The sequence below is a fragment of the Bacillus rossius genome, chromosome 6, assembly GCF_032445375.1.
Source record: "Bacillus rossius redtenbacheri isolate Brsri chromosome 6, Brsri_v3, whole genome shotgun sequence".
Classification (NCBI taxonomy): domain Eukaryota; kingdom Metazoa; phylum Arthropoda; class Insecta; order Phasmatodea; family Bacillidae; genus Bacillus; species Bacillus rossius.
Window position 1 is genome coordinate 66,189,268 of NC_086334.1, and position 14,242 is coordinate 66,203,509.

Below are 14,242 nucleotides of genomic sequence, written 5' to 3' on the forward strand. Positions count from 1 at the left end.
AGACCGTCGCTTCACGATTGGTTCAACACATTGACGTTGCGCACGGACAGGATAGGCTGCAAACTCGTGTATAATGTTCTATCCTGTGACCGTTACAAACATCACGAAGGCTGTGGCAAATTATCGTAGAGCTGATAAATTGCAACTGTTTATATGGTAAATGAAGTTAAACATATAATGACAGCAGTATATTATCACACGTTCTTAAAGGTGATTACAATCTAACCCACTACAATGCGAATGTTTCGAATTGTGCGTAAGCCCGGCTAGATGAATATCATATGAGAGGCACAGTAGCTTCGTAAAGGTTGACAAAGTTATTACTTGGTTAGATTGCAAATACATATATTACACAGTCAAAATGAGCTAAATCAAATACACATATACTAAAGAGTTAGTAGGCCTACACCATGACACTCAAGGCTTGCCAGAAGCCCTTAACAAATAACGATTCACTGGCGTCGAAGCCTGGAAAATGCGTATGGCTCAAGTTCGCTGTCCGAATGCTTTGAACATGAAATTTACGTAATATGCCGAAATATCCCTGTTGGGATTTTAAATGACTATGCTAAGAGCCGCACGTAAGAACGTATGGCTAAGTGGGGTCGGGCGCAGAGCTAATTAAAAAGATTTGGTAAACTTACGACTATGGCGATGAACTTTAAGTGGCGCGAAAACTGTAGGCTCTGCGTTCGCAAAGCGACCGACCTCTGTGAGCTCCCGACGGCAACTAGCGCTAGAGCGCCACACGACCTCGCGCCAAGACGCGTGTAGCGCGGGAAAACAGCTCCGACCAGTTTTGGACTTGAATGTTAAATTTGATATTACATGATTATTTTACAATTGCACATAATTCTCATATTATTTCAGTATCTTTTAATTGTTATTATTTTGGTTTTAAAAATAAGAATTACTTATTTATTTACACACTAGAACATTGCCACACCCGGCCGGGCGCTGTAGTCGCCTTGCTGTTCGTCGCGGCGCACTTCAACCCACACGGCAGACATCACGCTCGGGCGTGTTCGTTGCACTTACGAGTAAGTGTTGTTGGGACTTAACGGCCTGTGCTACCCAGAGGGAGCACCGGCGGTTGGCGTCAATTTAATAACTGTTAAGATAGCGGACGATGACCGTGTTTATTAGGCATGTTGATATCGGGAAAAAATATCGATATGTATTATATCGATATTTTAGTACTATCGAAGTAATATTTTGATATATCGCAAAAATATATCGATATTTTGATATATCGAGTATTTCGAAAATAATTTAATATTTATCTTTAAGCTTACAACCGCAAAAAGGAATTAGACAACGTTTATTTATTGTATTTTGCTTTTGTCTTGTACAATCACAGACATATAGTGAAAAAATAGTTTCTAATTGTGTTCACAGATGTGATAATAATGCTACAAGACAAAAGTATCACTTACTTTAAACCAACCAAAATAAATTCAATCACGTATTAGAGATTAAAAAAATTAATAAACCCAATATATTTTGTACAAATTATCGATATAAAAGTGGATTTAGATGGAATGTTGAACTTAAAAATTTATTCATATGAAAATCAGTTAATCAAGAATTTTTGTGTGTCTAAATTTTTGACGTGACCTCTAATAAATCGATGAACACCGGCTGCACGCACAAAAAAGTGCCCCGTTACGCACATTGTCCCGTTTCGCTGTGTCCCATTATTCTCATTTTATATTGCTCTTTGCTAACCTGAACCTCCTAGCATTGAGACCGAGTACGTGGCGTAATTCTGTTTTCATGCATTACAATGTAACATTTTCATTGCTCTTTGCTAACCTGTTCCTCCTAGCATTGCTGCAGAGTCCGTGGCACAAATATATTATTTTTGACTGCATCTTGGTGTTGGGTAAGCCATTTTCCTTCACATCATCCTTGTAACGTTGAAACACTCCCATTCGTTTGACACCGTTCCGGCTGCCTCCCCGTCAAAGCTATCAAGTTTTGCGGGATGGGTCTCGGGGTTTGGGTTCGGCCAAGTGGCGGGAGGCAGGGACGTGTCCGTAGAGGTGATCCTTGGGCTGTTTAGGCCACCCAAGACGCCTTATACTACAAATGATGCACTCCGCTACGTGAAGTGTGGTTTTTATTACACATCAACCTCTACATGGTGCTATCCATCCCCTGGCCGCGACTGTTCGGGGTTAGAGAGCTCTGCGCGTGTACGGCTGTTCGGCGATGACCCCGCTTACTATGGAGAGGGGGGAGTTTTGAGCGAACAGTACGTGGCGGACGTTGCTGCTAAGACCTGCGCGGTGATGCGCGGTGATGCACGGCCAGTGGTGTTGTAACTCACGATCTAGATGCGGTTGCGGAATTGGCGCGAAGGTGGCCTCTCAACGTTGCGCGAAGACGACCAGCCTCTTCGAGCTCCCGGTGGGTACTGACTCACTCGTGTAGCATAGCGCTACAGCAGGCCTGCCAATTGCGGGCCAGAAGCGCAGCGCGTGGGAAACAGACGCGGCCAAGTTTAGGACCTATTCGCACGTTGAACAATGGAATTAACAAATAAAAACATTTGATGAAATATACATTACATAGTTTATGTCTGTGAGAGAAAACATGTGCCCTTGATGCTATAGTCCGGCGGAAGCACATTGCCACACCCAGCGGAGTGCTTCCGCCGCGGTGGCCGGTAGTGGTGCTAGCTGCGGGTCGTTCGGTGCACTCACACTCGTTGCACCATGTTGCATGCGCGGGCGTGTTCGTGGCACACGGCTTTGAGAGGCGTTGGAGAGGCATCGCGGCCTGTGCGACTAAGAGGCGCACTATCGGCTGGCGTCAAATGCCCCCCTCTATCTGAGGCCACTATGTGCACCGACGCCTCACAATGATCGCACGGGAGTGATGCACTCGAAGCGCGGCACTGGGGTGGTGTACTATGCCTGGGGTGAGATTCTAGGCCCTGAGCATCTCTCTTCAAACAAGAAAATGACTGTGTGCCTCCCTCACTATGCTCGTTCCCCCTCAGTAGGGGCAGTGATGTTTTGATGTGGATAAGCTCCATTGAGTTGCACTGTGGTGGCACTGTAGGGTCCCTGGCCGGGCCCTGATGATTGGTCCATTCGTACTCAGCAAGGTGAACCGGAGCCCTGCGGGTCCTCTGTGGCCGCAGTGGAGGGGAGGGGGCTGCCGCTTGCTCGGGTGTGATGTTCGGCGGGAGGCACCCCTTCAGGGGCAAGAACTTGTCCGAGGTATTGTCCTCAGTCTCGTTCAGGGGAGTGATATCCTCAATAATGTATCTCCCGGGCTCGGCCAGGGTGTAGGCCTGGCTAGCTTGGTCTCTCTCAGGCTCGTCTGGGGGGGTGACATCCTCAATTATGTATGTCCCAGGTTCGGCCAGGGTGTAGGCATGGCTAACTTGGTCTCTCTCAGGCTCGTCCGGGGGGTGACATCCTCAATTATGTATGTCCCATGTTCGGCCAGGGTGTAGGCATGGCTAGCTTGGTCTCTCTCAGGCTTGTCCGGGGGGGTGACATCCTCAATTATGTATTTCCCGGGCTCGTCCAGGGGCGTGATATCCATGGACTCATGTTCGTCTAGACAGCACGTCCGGACTGGAGCCCGCCGCGTGCGTGATGGGTACCTTCCCCCAATGTCAGTTCCTTCATCCCCCCCTTCTGACTCATCACCTGACTCGTCGACAGACATCTGGGGGTTGGCATCTACCAAGCTCATGTTCAGCATCCATGATGGCTCATCCCATTCCTCTGTCTCCTCCTCGTCATTCTGTTGCCATATCGGGGAGTCCTGATGGGAGCCATCCGCGGTGTCGATCGGAGGGCTCAGTGTATGGGCAGTTGGAGTTTCCAGTTCGGGGGGGGGGGGGGGAAATATGTATCGGCTCAAGTCCCATGTTATCATCAGATGGTGGGGCGGTGCCCTTTGGCAGAACCTGCTGGTTCGTTACCTGCTGGCCCTCTGATTGAGGCACCCTCGAGTTGGGCCCTGGTGACACGCCTTCCATTACCCCGGGTGCTACCAACCGCAGGTCATCCCTGTGGACCTTGGCAGGCCGTCCCCGGAGGGTACGGACCACATATGACGTGGGTCCGGATTTCCAGAGCACTTCCCTTGGCTCCGAACACTTGGGGGCCAGCCCCGCACAGAAATTGCGAGCGACCGATGACAGATGGTGCTGCCTCACGTACACCCACTGTCCAGGTTGTAGGGGCATTGGGGGGTGACTGGTCTGTGGTGTGTGCTCCGATAGGAATTGGTTTTGCTGTTGCCTGGCCTGTTCCCTCCCTTCCTCAATCTCCGGACGGATTAGAGTGTCCGTGATGGCCGCTGCCACCCGGCACTCCCCTGGTAGGGCGAGGTTCTGTCCATACAGCAGCTCGGCCGGGCTGTGGCCTGTGACGGCATTCGTACGGCGCCTAAGACAATACAGTAACTTGGGTATATGTACATCCCACTTAGAATGGTCGTCCCCCAGGCGCCTGTGCTTTTACTTCTTGGTTCCGACGCTCGGTCGGATTGGCCTGGGGGTGATAGACAGGGGTGGTGTGGTGGTCTAGGCCCCACCGACGACAGTCAGCTCGCCAGCGCTTCCCAGTGAATTGACACCCATTGTCTGTCAGTAGTACCCTCACGAAGCCGTAGCGCGGAAAAATTTCCTGGTCCAGTAGAGCTGCTATGGTCCCAGCTCGCACATTGGACACTGGGAAGGCCTCAACCCACCTTGTGAAGATGTCCGTGATGACCACTAAAAATCTTTTGCCCCGAGTGGTCCGGGGATATGGCCCCATGATGTCGAGTGCCAGTGTGTGGAACGGGTCACGGGGTCGACGGGGGCGCTGTTGCTCCACTCCATCCATCCGCCGCGCCTTCCGCTGTTGGCAGCGCTGACACTGTCGCACATAACCCCTAATGTCGCGGGTGATGCCTGGCCAATGAAATGTTTTGCGGATGTCCGTCTGCGTCTGGTCTGCCCCGGGGTGGCCAGCCAAGTCATGGTCGTGGTGAAAATGTAGTACGCCAGCTCGTGCGCACCCGGGTACGTAGAGACGCCATGCCTCCATGTCGCCAGGCACCCGTGTCTGTAGCACTCCGTCTACTACCCGTTGGTAGGGGTGGACTGTTCCCTCACCCGCCTGCACTTCGGTCTGAGTGGCCTCGTCCGTCTGCTGGGCATGCTGCACGGCCGCCACTAGGGCAGTGAGGGTCTCGAACACCTGGATTGGGGCAATGTCTGGGGGCGTGGTCACGGCGCACAACACCGCTGGTGCCTCCTCCCCGGTGGCGACAGGTAGGGTACCTGGTGGGGGTAGTAGCCCCTCCCAGCTGTGGTCGTCCTGGAAAGTGGACCTAGGGTCGGGGTGACGTGACAGCTCGTCAGCGAGCTGGTTGTCCTGCCCCTTCACATGCTCGACCGCGAAGTCGAAGCTCTGGAGCATGAGTGCCCACCGCGTGAACTTCGACTTGCGGCCTTGGGCGGAATCCAGCCAGCTTAGACACTGACTGTCTGTCCTCAACGTGAAACGCCGGCCCTCCAGGTGGTGTCGGTACCGCCGCATCGCCCAAACGACGGCCATGCACTCCTGTTCGTTCACATGGTACTGCCGCTCGGGCTGGCCAAACTTGGCGCTCGCGTACTCCACTATCCAGCGTTCCTCGTTTTCCCCTACCTGGTATAGGATGGCCCCCATCCCCTCTTGGCTTGCATCTGTCTGCAAGTATAGCGGGGAGTCGGGCCGCAAGCGGGCGAGTCGGTGGCACTCCCGGAACTCGTGCTTGACGGTGGCCAGTGCATGATCTGCCTCCTCTGTCCACCGAAACCGGGTCTTCGGTGACAATAGGTCGGTCATAGGGGCAACTATGCTGGCAAAGTGGGGTACAAAGGATCTTAGCCAGTTCAAGAGACCTAGGAGTTTTTGTAGCTGCTTACGGGTGCTGGGTGCAGGTTTGGATTCAATGAGGTTCAGGTGTTTGGGCAGCGGCCGACAGCCTTCGGCATCCACGAGGTGCCCCAGGTACTCAATCTCTCGCGCACCCACGTGGCATTTGTGGGGGGCGCATGTGAGTCCATGTCTGGCCAGCCGCTCAAGGACCAGGCCTAGGTGGCGTGCGTGGTCCTCCCACGACCGCGACCAGATGATCACGTCGTCTAGGTACGCTGCAGCAAACTCGCCGGCGTAGCCATCCAAGACGCGGACCATCATGGCCTGGAAGGTCGCAGGGGCGTCCATCAGCCCGAACGGCATGGCGCAGAACTGGAAACGCCTCCCATCAGGCGCGGTGAAAGCTGTTTTGTGCCGGTCCTCCGGGCGTACCGGCACCTGCCAATATCCTGATTTTAGGTCTAGCGAGGTAAAGATGCATGCATCGCCCAGCCCCGCCAAGGCATCCGTGATGTTGATGAGGGGAGGGGGGGGCAGGTATGGTGACTGCGTTAATTGGCTTGAAGTTGACACAAAAGCGCATTGAGCCATCCTTCTTACTGGCCATCACAATTTAACTATTGTAACGGGACTCACTTGGCTCAATGACGCCATCGCGCAACATCTCAGCGATCTGCGTCTGGATGACCTCGTTCTCCTTGGGCCCGAACCCGAACGGTTTTGGCGAACCGGGGTTCATGTGGCCTGGTCGGAATGGCGTGCTCAGCGACCGTGGTGCGTCGTAGCATATCAGTAGCAGCAAACACTTGCGGTTGTTGTGCCAATACCCGGTTAATTAGGTCTATCTGCTCGGGTGGTATGCCATTTTGCAATTCATCTAGGGTGATGGGGTTCTCTCGCCGAGGTGGTAGCCGCCGACCCAGGCCGTATACGGTACGCCTCTCCTGCTTGCCGACGTGCACCCTCCCCGCCCACACTTCTACTGTAGCATCCTCCTGGGCTAACCATGGCAACCCTAAAATCAACTGGTCCCTGAGCCCATCCATCACGAGGGCGGTGGTTTGACTGGTGTGATCTCTAATGGCAAGGGTGATTTGGGTGCGGCCGACCGTAAGTGCCTTCGCCCCCTCGGTGGCTAATTGTACATTCTCACGCTCCGGGATCAGGTCCCCCTCGGGTATGAGTTGAGCTGACACGTAGGAATGACTGGCAGCCGTGTCCACTAATGCATGCACAGGTTGCCCATTCATGGCCAACGGTATCCTAAGTAGGTACCCAGCCTCAGGTCCCAACTGTCCCAGGTGGGGCGACTCACCCGACTGCTCCAAGGGTGCTGCCGACGTCGTCAGAGGCACATGGTGGCTGGTGTAGCTCGCCGACGACCTGGTGCGGGCCGCTGACGGGTGGCGCTGGTCATCCCCGTCCGTCGTGACGGGGTACGCCGGTGCATTATTAGGCACCGCAGGTGCTGCCGTGGTCGCCGGGGGCACCCGGTAGCTGGTGTAGCTCGCCGGTGACCTGGTGCGGGCCGCTGACGGGTGGCGCTTATCATCCCCGTCCGTCCTGACGGGGTACGCCGGTGCATAAGGAGGCACCGCAGGTGCTGTCAGGCTCGCCGGGGGCACCCGGTGGTTGGTGTAGCTCGCCGGCGACCTGGTGCGGGCCGCTGATGGGTAGCGCTGGTCATCCCCGTCCGTCCTGACAGGATACGCCGGTGCATAAGGAGGCACCGCAGGTGCTGTCGGGGTCGCCAGGGGCACCCGGTGGCTGGTGTAGCTCGCCGGCGACCTGGTGCGGGCCGCTGACGGGTAGCGCTGGTCATCCCCGTCCATCCTGACGGGGTACGCCGGTGCATAAGGAGGCACCGCAGGTGCTGTCGGGGTCGCCGGGGGCACCCGGTAGCTGGTGTAGCTCGCCGGCGACCTGGTGTGGGCCGCTGACGGGTGCCGCTGGTCATCCCCGTCAGTCCTGATGGGGTACTCCGGTGCATTAGAAGGCACCGCAGGTGCTGTCGGGGTCGCCGGGGGCACCCGGTGGCTTGTGTAGCTCGCCGGCGACCTGGTGTGGGACGCGAACATCGAGAACAGGTGAGGCGGGCCGCCCCCACCCGACCTAGGTGGATGGGATGGCAGCTGAGTGGCCCCCGCAACAGCGTGCGGGGGCAGCGCCGACGCCAGGTGGATGCCGTCGCTCATCGGCGACCTGGGGCAGGCCGCGAACGGGTGAGGAGGGCCGACCCCACCCGCGCCAGGTGGATGGGACGGCAGCTGGGCGGCCCCCGCAGCAGAGTGCGGGGGCGGCGCCGACGCCAGGTGGACGGCGTCGCTCGCCGGCGACCTGGGGCTGGCCGCGAACGGGTGAGACGGGCCGCCCCCACCCGCGCCAGGTGGATGGGACGGCAGCTGGGTGGCCCCCGCAGCAGCGTGCGGGGGCGGCGCCGACGCCAGGTGGACGGCGTCGCTCGCCGGCGACCTGGGGCTGGCCGCGAACGGGTGAGACGGGCCGCCCCCACCCGCGCCAGGTGGATGGGACGGCAGCTGGGTGGCCCCCGCAGCAGCGTGCGGGGGCGGCGCCGACGCCAGGTGGACGGCGTCGCTCGCCGGCGACCTGGGGCTGGCCGCGAACGGGTGAGACGGGCCGCCCCCACCCGCGCCAGGTGGATGGGACGGCAGCTGGGTGGCCCCCGCAGCAGCGTGCGGGGGCGGCGCCGACGCCAGGTGGACGGCGTCGCTCGCCGGCGACCTGGGGCTGGCCGCGAATGGGTGAGCCGGGCCGCCCCCACCCGCGCCAGGTGGATGGGACGGCAGCTGGGTGGCCCCCGCAGCAGCGTGCGGGGGCGGCGCCGACGCCAGGTGGACGGCGTCGCTCGCCGGCGACCTGGGACAGGCCGCGAACATGTGAGGCGGGCCGCCCCCACCCGCGCTAGGTGGATGGGACGGCAGCTGGGTGGCCCCCGCAGCAGCGTGCGGGGGGCGTCGCCGATGCCAGGTGGACGGCATCGCTCGCCGGCGACCTGGGGCAGGCCGCGAACGGGTGAGGCGGGCCGCCCCCACCCGCGCTAGGTGGATGGGACGGCAGCTGGGTGGCCCCCGCAGCAGCGTGCGGGGGCGGCGCGGATGCCATGTGGACGGCGTCGCTCGCCGACGACCTGGGGCAGGCCGCGAACGGGTAAGGCGGGCCGCCCCCACCCGCGCTAGGTGGATGGGACGGCAGCTGGGTGGCCCCCGCAGCATCGTGCGGGGGCGGCTCCGATGCCAGGTGGACGACGTCGCTCGCTGGCGACCTGGGGCGGGACGCGAACATCGCGACCAGGTGAGGCAAGCCGCCCCCACCCGCGCCAGGTGGATGGGACGGCAGCTGAGTGGCCCCCGCAGCAGCGTGCGGGGGCGGCTCCGATGCCAGGTGGACGGCGTCGCTCGCTGGCGACCTGGGGTGGGACGCGGACACCGCGACCAGGTGAGGCGGACCCTCTGCAGCTGTGATAGGTGGGCGGGGTGGCGGCTGGGTGGTTCCGCGGCGCCGGGGTGCGTCTCTCCGCGGAGCTGGGCTGTTAATTGGGGGGTGGTGGCCAGCTGCGTCACCGCCCCCTAGACGGAGTTTCCCGGGAGCTTCACCTCGCCCCCTCGCGTTCGCCAGACTGCCTCGCGGGTCGGGCACACCATGTGCCAGTGGTACTGCTCTGTCGCGCAGTAGCGGCAGCAGGGTGGCCGGCTGTCCTGGGCGCCCTGTGTTCCCCCGCGGTGGTCGTCGCGTCGCGTCTATACAGCGCCACGGTGAGGAGGGCCCGGTAGGGGCATCCCCTCCCCCATCGGGGACGGGTCGGTGGGCCGGTAGTTGCCCCTCGGCGGCGGCGGGCCCGTGTACGGCACTACGGCACGTTCGACCTCTGCGCGTGGCGCCCCCTTGGGGGACGGGGCTGACCGGGGCGTCGCAACGCCCTTGGCGCTGCGAGCTGATTGGAGGTCAAGCTCTACAGCTCGTGCTAGAAAAACATCCAGCCCGCGAGTCACTGCTTCGCGCAAGAATGGGCGAAGTTCGGGGGACACTAGGTCCACTATGAAGGGCAGTATGTCGCTAATTTGACCCCCGGGTGTTAGGCGGCGGTATAGTCTGAGCTTGTTATAAACAAACGTCTCCACCGCCTCCCCGTCCCCTTGGCAACGGCTGAACATCTCACTCCGACATGTGTTCAGGGCTCGGGTGTCATTGAAGCGCACCTCCAGCTGGCGGGCGAAGTCTTCCCAGTCCTCGTCGTAGCTGCCCGCCTGGGCCCACCACTCGCGCGCCTCCTCGCGCAGCTGCGCACTCACGCGTTCCACCCACTCTTCCCGTGGTATCTGGTGCCGCACGAGCCTCGCCTCGCATGCTCGCGAAAACACGCGCGGATCCTCGTGGTTGAGGCCCGCGAACTCCGGGAGGGTAATAGGCCCAGTGAGGGGGCGGGACGTGGTAGCTAGCTGACCCCCTGGGTGCCCTCGTGCGCGTCGCTCGCACCCCCCGCACAGAAAAAGTCCGTCCCGGAAATTTACGAATTCCAGCGCGTCTGCGCATGTGCGGTGTTTAATTGTTCCGCACTGCTGGCATCTCGCTATCTCGCCTCGATAACCGGGACAGTGGACAGCGGCGCACTGGGGACCCGCTTGGGTTCTGGGCTGCCCCTCCATCTTGACGCATACCGTTTCGCATGTGCAGTACAGGTGGGGGTACTCACCGGTGCTGTAGCTGGTGGTGTGCGGCTTGCCGCACCTGGCACAATAGCTCTCCATGGTGATGGCTACGTCCGGCCTCTTTTCCATGCGCGATCCGCGGCTGTCCGACCCGAGCGTCGGGATGAAGCGTCGGTGGCGGGCGTGGGCAGATCCTGGTGTGCTCTTACGACCGAGCGGTCTTGCCCGCACGCACGCGCCTCGCGGTTGTTTACGCGGCCACGGCTGGTGACGGCTCGGTGATCTTCGGGCGCACTCGTTTGTCCTCGGCGCGCGATCGGTCGGGGCAGTCCACTCTCACTCGAGGGGTTAGGCGGGAGGGGGTGAGCAAACGATCTGTACGCGAGCAGGGGGGGGGGGTGGAACCGTGGAATGCGGGAGGGAGTAAGCGAACGATCTTAGTGCTGGAGGGGGGTGGTGTAGCCTGATTACCCCGGCGCATCCCGTTCCGCGGCGCCTGCACGTCTGCGCGCGCTTTCTCTCCCCTTTGTACTGTCCCTACGCGTAACTCTGCCGGATTTTCAGCGATTCGGATGGCATTTGCGGCGTTGTTATGTTGCCACACTAGGTGGGCGCCATTTTGACACCGTTCCGGCTGCCTCCCCGTCAAAGCTATCAAGTTTTGCGGGATGGGTCTCAGGGTTTGGGTTCGGCCAAGTGGCGGGAGGCAGGGACGTGTCCGTAGAGGTGATCCTTGGGCTGTTTAGGCCACCCAAGACGCCTTATACTACAAATGATGCACTCCGCTACGTGAAGTGTGGTTTTTATTACACATCAACCTCTACATGGTGCTATCCATCCCCTGGCCGCGACTGTTCGGGGTTAGAGAGCTCTGCGCGTGTACGGCTGTTCAGCGATGACCCCACTTACTATGGAGAGGGGGGAGTTTTGAGCGAACAGTACGTGGCGGACGTTGCTGCTAAGACCTGCGCGGTGATGCGCGGTGATGTACGGCCAGTGGTGTTGTAACTCACGATCTAGATGCGGTTGCGGAATTGGCGCGAAGGTGGCCTCTCAACGTTGCGCGAAGACGACCAGCCTCTTCGAGCTCCCGGTGGGTACTGACTCACTCGTGTAGCACAGCGCTACAGCAGGCCTGCCAATTGCGGGCCAGAAGCGCAGCGCGCGGGAAACATACGCGGCCAAGTTTAGGACCTATTCGCACGTTGAACAATGGAATTAACAAATAAAAACATTTGATGAAATATACATAGCATAGTTTATGTCTGTGAGAGAAAACATGTGCCCTTGATGCTATAGTCCGGCGGAAGCACATTGCCACACCCGGCGGAGTGCTTCCGCCGAGGTGGCCGGTAGTGGTGCTAGCTGCGGGTCGTTCGGTGCACTCACACTCGTTGCACCATGTTGCACGCGCGGGCGTGTTCGTAACACACGGCTTTGAGAGGCGTCGGAGAGGCATCGCGGCCTGTGCGACTAAGAGGTGCAATATCGGCTGGCGTCACGTTTCCTACTTTTCTTATCATCGTCCTATTCTTAACAGAATAACACAGATTTGAAGAAGTGAAATAGCAAACATGTATAAAAGTTATAGTTAAAATAATCTCTTCGTTAAAGTTGACGCCGACCGCCAATGCTCCTCTATGTCGCATAGACCGCTATGCCTTATCAACGTCTCCTAGAGGCGTGTGCACCGAACGCGCCCGTGCGCGCAGCAAAGGGTAGTGCGTGCGTCGAGGCGAACGCCGTGCAACGAGTGCTGCGCCGGCGGAAGGATCCGGCCGGGTGTGGCATATCCTTCCGCCGCACTACAACAGATTATTATAATTATGTTTTCCAGAGGTTTTTATTAAACATTATTTTTCATTAAATAATAATTCAGTCCTTGCAAAATCATGTTCACTGTGCGATTTGTCCCGAACCTGGCCGGTTCAGTTTCCCGTAAAAACACGTTTCCGCAGGAGGACTGGCGGGGGAGGGGGGTCGCGCGCGGCGACACCGGCAGTGTCCTTCGAGAGCTCAACCAGGCCGGCAGCCTGCGCGCAACACGGAACCTTCAATCTTTGCTTTCACCGACATGTAGTTTTTAATAGTGTAATTTCTTTTCAACCTTTCACGTACAGTTCCGCGGTCGGCCTAAACTTACCATGAGGTACTTAACTTAATTATATCAGTGCTCCGAGATGAGTGTTCTACGTCATACGTAAGTACTGTGGGGAGTTTTTGTGAATTTACGTCGGTGCTTCACGCCCCAACCTAGCCTAACAGCTACATAGTTTTGGCCCGCACGGGGAAGCCAGCAGGCGACGCGTGCCCTCGAACATAATAACGATTCAGTCCCTGGGAATCATCTAGACATCACGTAGAGTCGCCGGAGACACGGGCCTACGTGTCACTAGCCCAGTTTATCAAGTGTAATGTATTAGTGAAATAGTTGTTCGTCCAAATGTTATCAGTCACGTCAGGGTTTATGTATCAAAGTGTAGTGTTAGTCAAGATATCGTGTGCCATGTCAGAGTGTATTTTGTAACTTTCGCTTCACGTGTACAAGTCCGCCCCTCAAGCGCATTAAAATCGTGAGCCGCCACTGAGGAAGTGAGCTGCGCGTGTGACTAGTCGCGTCGGGCAAACCGTTACGGCCAGAACGGGCAGCACCATGTATTGGGCTGTGCTGTATTAAATTCACCAACTAAACTTTGTGTTATTCTTCAGGCGTCCCGAGTGGCCATAACAGCTCGGGGGGCCCTACTGCGTTAACCCCTACCTCTAGCCACCAGGCTGAATCTTCCCTGAGATCACGAACCCAAACCAAAATTCACGTCTAAATAACCAGAGGTAGCGGGGACGGCGTCAAAATGGCGCCCGACTAGTGTGGCTTTCATTTTCTAAAAAATTAACTTTCAAACTGTTTTTTCAAATTTTTCAAAATTTTTGTGTTTCAAATTAGTGTACCAGTAAGGGCTCGCGTAGTAATAAAGGAATCTTGCGGAAAGTGACGCGATGCGCAGACAGCCAAAGGAGCGGGCACCTGGCGATAGGCGCGCGTCGAGTTACGCGCCAGACGCGCATTAAGTTACGCGCCAGGCGCGATAACGGCTGTGGGAGCGGACGTCCGCGCGCCTCACACGGATCGGGTGGTGCAGCTGCGCAGCTGCTACGCGCATAAACATGAGCCATGACAGAGCCGCAAGCAAGGACGGTGGAGCAACAACGTCTCAAGTCACCACGAGTCAATAGAAATGAATGACTTCCAGGAGGCCTACGAGGCATGGGCAAGCGAGGGTTACCCATGCCCAGGGGACAACTGGGAGTACGAAGAACAGGACGAATGGAAGGAGGACGACACCGCAGCGGACACCGAGGGGCCGGACGTAATCCGGACACCGCTACGACAGCACATAACGCAGCCCGCATCGCCGCTGCCACACGCGGCCAACCACCACGCCGCGGTAACAGCCATGACGCCGCCAGCGTCACTGACAACCCAGGCGCCCGTCCTCAACAGGACGCTGCCTCTTACGCCGCCCCGGCCATATGGGGTGGAGACGACATCACCGCAGAAGGAAGAGGTCACACCCGTCTAGCCCCTGTGGTACAATTGGCACGTGGAGACCGGGTGGACACGTCAGGCCGGCGCAGACATGCCGCCCCCTCCGTCTCCGACGCCGCCCACGCCATATGGGGTGGTGACGACATCAC